Consider the following 13,713-nt stretch of genomic DNA (forward strand, 5'->3'; position numbering starts at 1 on the left):
AGCCACTTTGTCTAGCTCTTCCCGGGGGATCCCGAGGCGTTCCCAGGCCAGCCGGGAGACATAGTCTTCCCAATGTGTCCTGGGTCTTCCCCGTGGCCTCCTACCGGTTGGACGTGCCCTAAACACCTCCCTAGGGAGGCGTTCGGGTGGCATCCTGACCAAATGCCCGAGCCACCTCATCTGGCTCCTCTCGATGTGAAGGAGCAGCGGCTTTACTTTGAGTTCCTTCCGGATGGCAGAGCTTCTCACCCTATCTCTAAGGGAGAGCCCCGTCACCCGGCGGAGGAAACTCATTTCGGCCGCTTGTACCCGTGATCTTATCCTTTCGGTCATGACCCAAAGCTCATGACCATAGGTGAGGATGGGAACGGAGATCGACCGGTAAATTGAGAGTTTTGCCTTCCGGCTCAGCTCCTTCTTCACCACAACGGATCGATACAACGTCCGCATTACTGAAGTCGCCGCACCGATCCGCCTGTCGAAATTATTCAATGTATCTGTTTTTAATACATTTATGGCATGATTTACTAAAATGTAATAAAACACATGCAAACTTGATAGCTCACGCAAAGCTGCCCACATATGCGGTCCTCTCCACGGTTTCTCATAGTCATTCACGTCGACGTCCCACCGGAGTGAGTTTTTCCTTGCCCGTATGTGGGCTCTGTACCCCGTATGTCGTTGTGGCTTGTGCAGCCCTTTGAGACATTTGTGATTTAGGGCTGTATAAATAAACATTAATTGATTGATTGAAGGCTAAGACGCTAACATGTTTTTCTTCATCTCAGCAATAGTACTCCCACTGTGGAACTGACACTATCGTTGGTAAAATATTGACATTTCCGTTTTTATTTTCAAAAGATATCACGTTACATAGCCCTCCCCAAAAAATGGTCACATGCACGGTATAATGAGCACCGATCTGAAATATATCTCCTTCTTTTTTGGAATCAACATGTCCTTCTTTGGGGCTTCACGGTGGCAGAGGGGTTAGTGCGTCCGCCGCACAATACGAAGGTCCTGCAGTCCTGGGTTCAAATCCAGGCTCGGGATCTTTCTGTGTGGAGTTTGCATGTTCTCCCCGTGAATGCGTGGGTTCCCTCCGGGTACTCCGGCTTCCTCCCACTTCCAAAGACATGCACCTGGGGATAGGTTGATTGGCAACACTAAATTGGCCCTAGTGTTTGAATGTGAGTGTGAATGTTGTCTGTCTATCTGTGTTGGCCCTGCGATGAGGTGGCGACTTGTCCAGGGTGTACCCCGCCTTCCGCCCGATTGTAGCTGAGATAGGCGCCAGCGTCCCCCGCGACCCCAAAAGGGAATAAGCGGGAGAAAATGGATGGATGGATGTCCTTCTTTGACATTTCAACAAGTTATCCATTAGATCATCACCATATTCATAATCTAATCAGCATGACCATTTAAAGGCCTACTGAAACCCACTACTACCGACCACGCGGTCTGATAGTTTATATATCAATGATGAAATATTAACGTTGCAACACATGCCAATACGGCCTTTTTAGTTTACTAAATTGCAATTTTAAATTTCCCGCAAGTTTCTTGTTGAAAACTTTGCGGAATGATGACGCGTACGCGTGACGTCACGGACTGTAAGGAAATATTAGTGCTGCACCAAACACGGCTAAAAGTCTTCTCTGTTCATGGCGTAATTACACAGTATTTTGGACATCTGTGTTGCTGAATCTTTTGCATTTTGTTCATTTAATAATGGAGACTATAAAGAACAATGCTGTTGGTGGAAAGCGGTGGATTGCAGCTGTCTTTAGCACCGAGACCCAGCCGGTGTTTCTTTGTTTGTTGTGAAGCTTTAACACAGAGCTGTCAAGCGAACATGTTTTTCTCTACGTCAACCAGCATGTTTTTGGATGGGGAAATTGTGATATATATCTTACCGGAGACATCAATGGATTATTCTTCGTCCTGCAGCAGCTGTCATGTCAAAAAAGGCAGCTGTGAGATTGGCTCCTCGGCTTTTCTCCGACACACTGCGTGTTCACCGCAGCCTTCCGACCTCGAGGTATGTTTTTACAATCTTTAAAATCTCACTAAAACACTTTTAAAACAATAAGCAGATAAGGGATCTTCCAGAATTATCCTAGTAAATGTGTCTAAAAACATCTGAATCGCTCACAATGCAATCGCTTTTTTTTTTTAAACTTTATTTATTTTTTCTAGTCCTTCGCCATGAATATCCTCAGCCACGAATCTTCCATCCTCGCTCAAATTAATGGGGGAATTGTCGTTTTCTCGGTCCGAATAGCTCTTTTCTTTGGAGGCTCCCATTATAAACAATGTGAGGATGTGAGGAGCCCTCACACACGCGTGACGTCATCGTCTGCGACTTCCGGTACAGGCAAGGCTTTTTTATTAGCGACCAAAAGTTGCAAACTTTATCGTCCATGTTCTCTTCTAAATCCTTTCAGCAAAAATATGGCAATATCTCAAAATGATCAAGTATGACACATAGAATGGACCTGCTATCCCCGTTTGAAAAAGAAAATCTCATTTCAGTAGGCCTTTAAGGATGATAGTGGGAGTAGTGGGAGAAACACTTTTGTGTGACGATTCACTGCAGGTGTGATTTATAATGAAAAGAGTGGGTATAGTAGTGTGCAGTATGCTTTTATAATTAGGATTTTTCTTTTGGTCCATTTGCACATTCTCAGATCTGTGCCTATGCTAAACTTTAGTTAGAATCAACATGCACTTTCATAAATGAGGCCTCGGTGAATGAAGAACTATAAGCAAGTTTAGTGTTTTTATTTCATGTATCATTATTCGGCACTTTAGTTGCACACCATTTTTTTTTCAGCATTACATTTATGGCCAACTTTGATAATTGACAAGCCGGATCATCACAAACATTTTATGAGATTTAGTAACAACAGTGCTGTAAAATCTTGAATGCCAAGTTATGATTGATTTAACAACGCGCCCAATTATTGTGGTTGTATTTTGCAGTGGTTTGTCATACTGACAGGCGTTAGTCGGGGAAATCATTACAAACGCACACCAGGCTGTGAAGTGATCCATACAAACTACAACCAAGACAACCGTATCGAATAATACACTCCATTTCTTGTATTTTAAGTCGGGCAGGGGAACTTTTCCATTTATGAACCACAGGCCAAATAATAATAGACAAGGTACGTACACCAAAGCGGTACAGGGACGATGTGGCGCAGTTGGGAGAGTGCCAGTAATCTGAGGGTTCTTGGTTCGATCCCCAGCTTCTACCAACCTAGTCACGCCCGTTTTGTCCTTGAGCAAGACACTTCACCTTTGCTCCTGATGGGTCGTGGTTAGCGTCTTGCATGGCAGCTCCCGCCACCAGTATGTGAATGTGTGTGAATGGGTGAATGTGGAAATAGTGTCAAAGCGCTTTGAGTACCTTAAAGGTACTCAAGTATAACCCATTTACCATTTAGTTGGCACCTGATTGACATTCAAGGAAAAGTCAGGGAGGCACCATATGAAAAGAAAACACACAGGAAGTGGAAACAAGGAAGACGAGCGCTGCAACAGAAATAACAGGACAACAAACACCAAAAGTGTCATGGAGGATCAGAACCTTTACAGCATATTTGTAGTTTCACTAGCTCAATATGAGTCCAGAAAAAGCAATGGACGAGCGATTTAAGCCAGTTTTAAAACACTCACAAATTATCCACAGCGTTGTTGACACTGCCCCCTGCGTCATTCCGCTGAATTCCAAAGATGATTAACCGACAAGGTAAAAGTGGGTTTTTGTTACCCTGTTCAAGACCCCATTAAGTTGCTTAATTGAGGTTCCACTGCGTTCAGGAGCACAACAGAAAAGGGATTACTGTCAGGCTTGCCACTGACAGTTTATGTTTTAGTTTTTCCTCTGTGTGTGTTTAGTATTTTCTGTTTTTAGTTCCTGTCAGCGCTCTTATTTTGTCTGTTTCCTGTTTTTTTCCCTGTGCGCTGTTTCTCCTCAGGTGCGTCTGTTTGGCACCTGGCCACACCTGGTGTCAATCAGCCCAATCCTACTTGTACCTGCTTTTGTCCTCCAGTCAGTGCTTGATTATTGTCTTGTTGCTCTTGTCGTTTTACCTGTCGTGTCGTGTTGTATCATATCGTGTAAATGCAACGTTGCGGTAAGCTATATTTGGTAGTGGTTTGTAGCTTATTGTCTTTTGTTCCCTGCTTCCAAGATTGTTTTCATATTATAAGTACAACTTCTTTTTCTTGCTCGATCGATACCAGCTAGCTTCCACGCTTGCCCTTTTTGTTTGTTAACCGTCTCGTGCACGCTTTTTGTTGTACCCTTTGTTTGTTTTTGTCTTCGTGTTTTAAATCAAATAATATTTTCCTGCAAAATGCCTCCCTCCTTCTCTGCATCTTGGGGTTCGTCTACAACTAACTCTGGCACTTACTTCTTTCCAATGAATAGACATGTTCAAATAGGTTGATATTAGTCTCAGGTGGGAAATAATATTTTGATTCCTTTCTCCACCTATTTTCTACTATTTGTATGATTTGTATTAACTGGCCTTAGAACTGACAAGAGGTGCTCTTTATGTGTATCATTGAGCAAAAACAAGCGAGTCGTGTTCAGTCAGAGAGACGTTTTTAAAATATTCTTCCAAAAGGGTCTTTCATCAGTCGACTGAACTCTTACAGCAAAAGTCATCTCTTGCCTGGCCTGCCATTCTAATGAAACGGCGAGTCAGGTGTCAATGTACCGTGGATGATATCCTCACCGTGTAGTGGCACTGCTGTTTCAATATCACGGCCGCTGTGGATGTGATGGGAGTGAGACAGGCCTACACTAACAAAACAACAACAACAAAAAGGTCTGTAAACAACTATGGCCTGATCTCAGAGTCTCTGAGTTGTTGCTCTGGGAGCAGCAAGAGACCAAAGATATGGGATAAGAGGAGCTGGAGTGTGTCTGAGGGGATGCACTTTTCTACTGTCGGATTTCTGTTTTCCATCTGCAAACTACTTTCCCCTCCAAGCTGGTGTGCGTGTTTTAGTGGGTGAAGCTCTGCCACAGTCCTATAGTCTCCAGAGAGAGCCTACTTCAAACAGACTTGAGAAGCACTGCCAAAGGTTCACTCACCGGGTGTCTGCATACGTTTGTGTGTGTATACATTTGTATCCATACTAGAGTTGTACGGTATACCGGTATTAGTATAGTACCGCGATACTAATGAATCATAATCAGTACTATACCGCCTCTGAAAACAAACGGTCCAACAGCCAAAAACAGACAAACATGCTTCACAACACACCGTAGCTAACCGGCATCAAAATGTAAACAAACGCCATAGGTGGATCTACACCTAACATTCACTGTAATGATACCAAGTACAAGAGCGTATCTAGTCGATACTACTACGATCACGTCAATATTTTTTGGCATCACAACATCTTCTGTTTTAAAAAAAAAATCTATTATGTTTATAAACTCAGGAAATATGTCCCTGGACACATGAGGACTTTGAATATGACCAATGTATGATCCTGTAATTACTTAATATCGGATGACTACATAAATGTGTGGTATTATTCATAACTAATGTAAAGCATCCAAACAACAGAAGAATAAAATATTATATTTTAACAGAAGTGTAGATAGAACACGTTAAAAGAGAAAGTAAGCAGATATTAACAGTACATGAACAAGTAGATTAATACTTAATTTTCTAACACTTGTCCTTAATAATGCTGACAGGATAATAAAATGGAAAATGAGACAATATGTTACTGCATATGTCAGCAGACTAATTGGGAGCCTTCTTTGTTTACTTACTACTAAAACACAAGTTGTCTAGTACGTTCACTATTTTATTTAAGGACAAACTTGCAATAAGAATCATATGTTTGATAACGTAGTATTTTCGGGTCTCCCCATGTCTAGCATTAAAAGATTACAGTTGGTACAAAATGCGGCTGCTAGACTTTTGACAAGAACAAGAAAGTTTGATCATATTACGCCTGTGCTGGCTCACCTGCACTGGCTTCCTGTGCACTTAAGATGTGACTTTAAGGTTTTACTACTTACGTATAAAATACTACACGGTCTAGCTCCAGCCTATCTTGCCGATTGTATTGTACCATATGTCCCGGCAAGAAATCTGCGTTCAAAAGACTCCGGCTTATTAGTGATTCCCAAAGCCCAAAAAAAGTCTGCGGGCTATAGAGCGTTTTCATTTCGGGCTCCAGTACTCTGGAATGCCCTCCCGGTAACAGTTCAAGATGCCACCTCAGTAGAAGCATTTAAGTCTCACCTTAAAACTCATTTGTATACTCTAGCCTTTAAATAGACTCCCTTTTTAGACCAGTTGATCTGCCGTTTCTTTTCTTTTTCTCCTATGTCCCACTCTCCCTTGTGGAGGGGTCCGGTCCGGTCCGGTGGCCATGTACTGCTTGCCTGTGTATCGGCTGGGGACATCTCTCCGCTGCTGATCCTCCTCCGCTTGGGATGTTTTCCTGCTGGCTCCGTTGTGAACGGGACTCTCGCTGCTGTGTTGGATCCGCTTTGGACTGGACTTTCGCGACTGTGTTGGATCCATTATGGATTGAACTTTCACAGTATCATGTTAGACCCGCTCGACATCCATTGCTTTCGTCCTCTCCAAGGTTCTCATAGTCATCATTGTCACCAACGTCCCACTGGGTGTGAGTTTTCCTTGCCCTTATGTGGGCCTACCGAGGATGTCGTAGTGGTTTGTGTTGTGGTTTGTGCATCCCTTTGAGACACTAGCGATTTAGGGCTATATAAGTAAACATTGATTGATTGATGTACCGTAAGATTTTTAGTTAAAATACAGCCAATAATAAACATTTTTGTGGTCCTTTTTATTTAGAAAAGTATCGAAAAGTACAGAAAAGTATCAAAATACTTTTAGTACCGGTACAAAAATATTGGTATCGGGACAACACTAATCCATACCATGCCTTGAATTGCCTTCCATTTACCTCTGCTTTCTGTCGTTCCTTCCACAACACGTTGACAGATTACCGTGAAAGTCTCATGTCACATGTTCCCCTCCTGGCCACATTAAGTGGGGGATATACTATGTCCTAAATCAGTGGTTCTCAACCTTTTTTCAGTGATGTAATTCAAGTACCCCCTAATCAGAGCAAAGCATTTTTAGTTGAAAAACAGAGATAAAGAAGTAAAATACAGCACTATGTCATCAGTTTCTGATTTATTACATTGTATAACAGTGCAAAATATTTCTCATTTGTAGTGGTCTTTTTTTGAAGTAATCATCAACTTAAAGTGCCCTCTTTGGGGATTGTAATAGAGATCCATCTGGATTCATGATATTAATTCTAAACATTTCTTCACAAAAAATAAATCTTTAACATCAATATTTATGGAACATGTCCACACAAAAAATCTTTAAAAATGGGTATTTGAATTGTTGCTATTTTTAGAATATTTTAAAACAATCTCACGTAGTAGTGAAACAAAAATGAATATTATCAACAACAGTATCAATAATAGTTATAATTTCAGCATAGCAGTGATTAAAAATCCCTCATTGACATTATCATTAGACATTTATAAAAAACAAAAAAAAACAGTAGTGTCACAGTGGCTTACACTTGCATCGCATCTCACAAGCTTGACAACACACTGTGTCCAATGTTTTCACAAAGATAAAATCTGTCATATTTTTGGTTCGTTTAATAGCTAAAACAAATTTACATTATCGCAATCAGTTGATAAAACATTGTCTTTTACAATTATAAAAGCTTTTTTAAAAAAATCTAATATTCTGCTAGCATGTCAGCACTATATCATCGGTTTCTGATTTATTAGATTGTATAACAGTGCAAAATATTGCTCATTTCTAGTGGTCTTTCTTGAACTATTTGGAAAAAAACAGATACAAACAACTAAAAACTTGTTGAAAAATAAACCAGTGATTCAATTATAAATAAAGATTTCTACACATAGAAGTAATCATCAACTTAAAGTGCCCTCTTTGGGGATTGTAATAGAGATCCATCTGGATTCATGATATTAATTCTAAACATTTCTTCACAAAAAAAGAAATCTTTAACATCAATATTTATGGAACATGTCCACACAAAAAATCTTTATAAAGGATGTTTGAATTGTTGCTATTTTTAGAATATTTAAAAAAAAATCTCACGTACCCCTTGGCATACCGTCAAGTACCCCCAGGGGTACGCGTACCCCCATTTGAGAACCACTGTCCTAAATCATTGAAACAAGTTATCACTGACAACTACACCCTTGTTTGCTGCCAGGCTCGTGCTGTCACCTCATGCCGTGCATTTAAATAGTAACACAGGCTCCTTTGCTCACATTGCCCACTGATGTTTGCTCAATGCAACATCAGGCCTTGAAGCAATGTCTTGCTCTAAATCGAGTAAAACTAATACAAAAACACTTTGTACAGCAGAAACAGTGAACTGGCATCAGTGTTGCTAACTCCTCAGTAACGGCCGTCCTGAAAGCCGTTAGATGATGTGATCAACTAATTTGCATAATTGCTTACAACAGACGCTGTGGGAGAAAGGAATAACGCTGTGGGAAATATAAAGTGACGTAAAAAAAAATGATACAGACAAGTAGAACTTAAGGTAAGTTAACTTACTTATTTTGATTTCTTTGAATAAAAAAAAAAACATGCTCTTCATTGTTAAATGTCACAGTATCAGATTTGATCAAAAGACTGGAGGGTTTTGACATTCACGAGCCAACTGAATCTATTGACTGGTTCATTAACATAAACGATGGGATGGAGACGTCGCAGTGATTTATTTTTAGTGACAGTGAAGAAACCTTTTAAATTTACATCTTGCTTTGGAAACCAGAAGTATTAGTGGCAGCTTTGCACATTTCATTTGCAGTCTGGACGCAGTCTGCTGTGACTGCAGCCGGGACTGCTGTGCGAGGCTACTCCGAACATGACCGCCGGTGATAAGGGGCTAAAGGCAGCACCAGCTGCTCATTGAGGACACTAACTGCTGAGTGATACCTGATTGATGGTCTTCAAAACATCTGAACAACTTTCTAGTGTTGTCACTAGACCAGACCACGGAGATGATTATTGACCCACTGATAAGGAGTGCCCAGTACACACCTTTGTACATAGGGGGGACAAAGGTGGACAGGGCGAAAACCTTTAAATTCCTCGGGACCCACATCAGCGAGGACCTCACCTGGGATCACAACACCCAACAAACAATAAACAAAGCCCAGCAGCGACTGTACTTTCTAAGAAGGCTGAAAAAATTTGGTATGCCACCCAAAATTCTCAGCAACTTCTATAGAAGTATGGTTGAGAGTGTCCTTACCAGCTCAGTCACGGTCTGGTATGGAAATTGCTCAGTACATATCAGGAGCAGCCTTCCCCTCACTACAGGACATGTACTCTACCAGGGCCACCAGGAGAGCTCACAACATCATAAAGGACAGTACACACCCCCAGTACAGTCTCTTCAGCCTCCTACCATCAGGCAGACGATACAGGAGCCTGAAATCCAGGACTACGAGTCTGACAAACAGTTTCTACCCACAAGCCGTCAGGCTTGTGAATGCTAACTTGGGAATGCTAGCCCCCCCCGTCTTTACTTTTGTCTTTTTGAAAAAAAGACAGCTACCTTGACCACCCCCGAACCGTGAAACATCACTGTAGACACTTTTCACCTTTGATCACTAAAGACACTTTAACTGCTGCTGGGACCCAAGGTCACCTCCATATTTATACTGTTGACTGTCAATCAGAATGTGCAATAATGTTACGTTACTTACTGTGCCTTGTATATACTTTTTACTTTTATTTTTTATTTTCAGCTAAGTACCGTGCGACTTGTTGAAGGGTGGACTAGCAAAGTAAGATTTTCATTGTACGGCAAACTCTCTGTTTAACTGTGCATATGACAATAAACAATCCTGAATCGCTAAGACGAGTTGTAAAGTTGCCAGATTTAGCAAGAAAGTCTCCATGTTGTCAACACTGAATGGCATCGACTCAATATGTTACATAATAATATATATAATATGCTATTAGGGCTGTCAAAGTTATAATAACAAGGTAAGAAAAATATTTAACAGGCGGTAATAACATTTATATTCCTTTATAACCTGTTCTGTTTGATAGTCCTATAACTACGCCAGTGTTTAGCAGGCTGATTGCCTTCCAGTATTACACATTATTACAAAATAGAGAAGGTTTAGACAAGGGGTCCCCAAACTACGGCCAGCAGGCCGGATCCGGCCCGCCAGCGTCCAAAATCCGTCCCGCGGGAAGTCCCAAGTAAAAAGAACAAAAAAAAACATTTTATTATATTTTTTAAAATCTGTCCTTTCTAATCTACTTTCTACCACTTGTTACTCTCGGTGTCTCCTAGCCCCTCAGACAAATTATATTAACTAAAAATGCATTTTCCCATTGATAATGTGACATCATTGCACTCGAAATATATATATTAGGGGTGTGGGAAAAAATCGATTCGAAAACGAATCGTGATTCAGAATCGAAAAAATTGATTTTTAATTTTTTTATTGTATTTATTTATTTTTTATCAATCCAACAAAACAATACACAGCAATACCATAACAATGCAATCTAATTCCAAAACCAAACCTGACCCAGCAACACTCAGAACTGCAATAAACAGAGCAACTGAAAGGAGACACAAACACGACACAGAACAAACCAGAAGTAGTGAAATAAAAATGAATATTATCAACAACAGTATCAATATTAGTTATAATTTCAGCATAGCAGTGATTAAAAATCCCTCATTGACATTATCATTAGACATTTATAAAAATAAAAAAAAAGAACAAGAGTGTCACAGTGGCTTACACTTGCATCGCATCTCATAAGCTTGACAACACACTGTGTCCAATATTTTCACAAAGATAAAATCCGTCATATTTTTGGTTCGTTTAATAGTTAAAACAAATTTACATTGTCGCAATCAGTTGATAAAACATTGTCTTTTACAATTATAAAAGCTTTTTTAAAAAAATCTACTACTCTGCTAGCATGTTAGCATGTCAGCAGACTGGGGTAGATCCTCCTGAAATCCTATGTATTGAATGAATACAGAATCCTTTTGAATCGGAAAAATATTGTTTTTGAATCGAGAATCGCGTTGAATCGAAAAAAATCGATATATTATCGAATCGCGACCCCAAGAATCGATATTGAATCGAATCGTGGGACACCTAAAGATTCGCAGCCCTAACATATATATATATATATATATATATATATATATATATATATATATATATAAAATCTAAAAGTTTGGGGACCCCTGGTATCATTACATGGTAGAATAGTGTTTTAAATGCAAGCATCACAGCACCAGGAGATACAAACTCAGTCGGGGATACAAAATATGTCACGACACGGGCGCACTGCACACTTTTTTTAAAAATTGTCAGCAGAAGAGTGTTGCGTCCGATTTTGTGTTGAGCTGTTTAAAAGGCATAACAATAACGTTCAAAAAACAAACATTTCCGATGTGAAAATTTAGAATTAATCAAGGTTAATTGCAAGTTATACACAAAGGGCCTGATTTACTAAGATCATAAAACCATGTGCTAAACAGCTTGTGCAATCTCTAACATTGCGTGTACATTTAGTGGGCGTGTTGAGTGTGATCTACTAACAGTGCGTGTACAATTCAAAGTGATGCAGATCGCCTTAATTAAATGAGGATTTTGCTTGTACTATAACTGATATTGCCACTGAAACCCTCAAACATTTACTGCATATTCATGTTCCTCCTATATTTTTAAACGTGCAGGAGACATCTACCACTTTTTAGAGGTATTTCAGGGGTATTTAGATTAGAGTGTCCGCCCTGAGATCGGTAGGTTGTGAGTTCAAACCCCGGCCGAGTCATACCAAACACTATAAAAAAAATAGGAGCCATTTCCTCCCTGCTTGGCACTCAGCATCAAGGGTTGGAATTGGGGGTTAAATCACCATAAATGATTCCCGGGCGCGGCACCGCTGCTGCCCACTGCTCCCCTCACCTCCCAGGGGGTGATCAAGGGGATGAGTCGAATGTAGAAGACAAATTTCACCACACCTAGTGGTGAAATCATTGGTACTTTAACTTTAACTTTAAACACAGTGCAAAGTACATCTACAACGCTGAAGAGGCTGCACTTACTTTGCCCAAGATGCAAAAAATTGCATGCTACAAACATTGTTTTTAAACAGGAGATATATCAGTTTATATTATGAATGAATAAACAAACTGCAAAAAAAATAAAAACACCAGTAGATACCAAAACACTTATATCAATTAAATTTGTTTTAATCAGCCCCTTAAGACACCTAGAATGCCGCTGTAAATTTACAAAAGGATGTTGCTGAATACACAATATATTTAATTTTTTTTTTCTTTCTGACTGACCATGATGATATGTTGACACACACATGCATGACGGAGGATTATTTCTCAGTCGTCTGTCTTTGTAGTACGAGCACAGAATGTGTCAGTTTGGACGAACTTTTCAGATGCGCTAAATAAAATGCTAATTAGTGCTTGTAAAATGGCGATGCTGTGATGCTGTATAATGTAGTTTCATCTTCTCCTCCCAGTATTGTGGGTGTTTTGATGATCAGTATATATTCTGCATATTAATGGATTGCTTATTCTACTCACTTAACAGACGCAATCCACTTTCAACGCCTTAAGTAGATCAGCTTTGTGTGCTGTCAAGTTTGCACCCGTTTTAGTAAACAAACCATAAGCAAATCAGACTCAAAATGTGCTTCACAGCGGTTCTATATTTTTTTTGACAGCCCTCGTCGCTATACTTGACAGCCAAGAGGGAAATTAACGGCATGAAAGAGCAAATGCTTTTCTGACACGAAAAAAAAAATGTTTTCCATTAGCACATGTTGCAACACATACAAAGAACAGAACTATTATCATTCATTATTCTTCCTATCCTTTGTATTTCATCTCCATGTTTTTCTTTTTCCTTCTCTGTGCGCAGAAAGATCAAATTTGTGTCAGACTTTCCTTCCCCTATTTGCATGTTCAGTCCTCTCCTTTCCCCACAAATTAATATAGGAACCTGTTATATATATAGTACAGGCCAAACATTTGAACACACCTTCTCATTTTAATGTGTTTTTTTTATTTTTGACTATTTACATTGTAGATTGTCACTGATGGCATCAAAACTATGACACCTGTGAAGTGAAAACCCTTTCAGGTGACTACCTCTTGAAGCTCATTGAGAGAATGCCAGGAGTGTGCAAAACAGTAATCAGAGCATTTGAAGAAACTAGAATATAAAACATGTTTTCAGTTGCGTCACCTTTTTTTGTTAATTACATAACTCCACGTGTTCATTCATAGTTTTGATGCCTTCGGTGACAATCTACAATGTAAATAGTCATGAAAATAAAGAAAACACATTGAATGTGAAGGTGTGTCCAAACTTTTGACCTGTACTGTATATCTCAAAAGATAAACAATATACTATAATTATTAGGGGTGTGGGGAAAAATTGATTCGATTCATATTCGTTGTGTGATTCAGAATCGATTCTCATTTTTTTTAAAAATCCATTTTTATTTAATTTTTTGATCAATTCTTCAAACCACTACACAGCAATACCATAACAATGTAATCCAATTCCAAAACCAAACCTGACCCAGCAACACTCAGAACTGCAATAAACAGAGCAAT

General features: G+C 39.7%; 1 protein-coding gene across 13 annotated transcripts in view; it reads right to left on the reverse strand.

Annotated features, from left to right (window-relative positions):
* tenm2a (teneurin transmembrane protein 2a) overlaps positions 1 to 13,713 on the reverse strand; it is a 719,932-nt gene that overhangs the window by 324,027 nt on the left and 382,192 nt on the right. The gene's annotated exons all lie outside the window — the stretch shown is intronic.

Source organism: Nerophis ophidion, linkage group LG05, assembly GCF_033978795.1.
Source record: "Nerophis ophidion isolate RoL-2023_Sa linkage group LG05, RoL_Noph_v1.0, whole genome shotgun sequence".
NCBI classification, from domain to species: Eukaryota; Metazoa; Chordata; class Actinopteri; order Syngnathiformes; family Syngnathidae; genus Nerophis; species Nerophis ophidion.